Raw genomic sequence first — 371 nt, forward strand, 5'->3', positions numbered from 1 at the left:
CCGCCCCCGCCCCCCCGCCACCCCCCAGCCAGACCCTCGCCGGGCAGAAGCTGCCAAACGAAGCAGGCCTCTATGCCCGGCGGCAGGGCACCTCCCTGACACCAGCAGTCGAAGTTTTACTGCCTGAGGCCAGCCGGCAAACCTCCTTCCATCGAGAAGAGGCCGGGGGCGGCTGAGGCCAGCCCGCCGCCCCTCTCCTCAGCGCAACCGCCCTCACAGCTGCCCCCAAGCCCCGCCACATGTACCCCACCCTCGATCCCTACCCCCCCACACCTCCGCCTTGGAGTTGCTCTTCACGTAGACCCGGCCGCGGTCCGTGTCGTAGCTCTGGCCCTGACTGATGCAGCCGCCCCCCGAGTGCCCCGTCGGCC

At 70.9% G+C, this 371-nt stretch overlaps 1 protein-coding gene across 1 annotated transcript in view; it reads right to left on the reverse strand.

The window, feature by feature from the left end:
- Positions 1–363, reverse strand: part of FN3KRP (fructosamine 3 kinase related protein) — a 6,724-nt gene extending 6,361 nt beyond the window's left edge. The window contains exon 1 of the mRNA XM_010287308.1: positions 274–363. The gene's annotated coding sequence lies outside the window, so the exon portion shown is untranslated. The remainder of the gene's footprint in view (positions 1–273) is intronic.
- Positions 364–371: the final 8 nt, after the last annotated feature.

This window comes from Phaethon lepturus, unplaced genomic scaffold (genome assembly GCF_000687285.1).
Source record: "Phaethon lepturus isolate BGI_N335 unplaced genomic scaffold, ASM68728v1 scaffold13645, whole genome shotgun sequence".
NCBI classification, from domain to species: Eukaryota; Metazoa; Chordata; class Aves; order Phaethontiformes; family Phaethontidae; genus Phaethon; species Phaethon lepturus.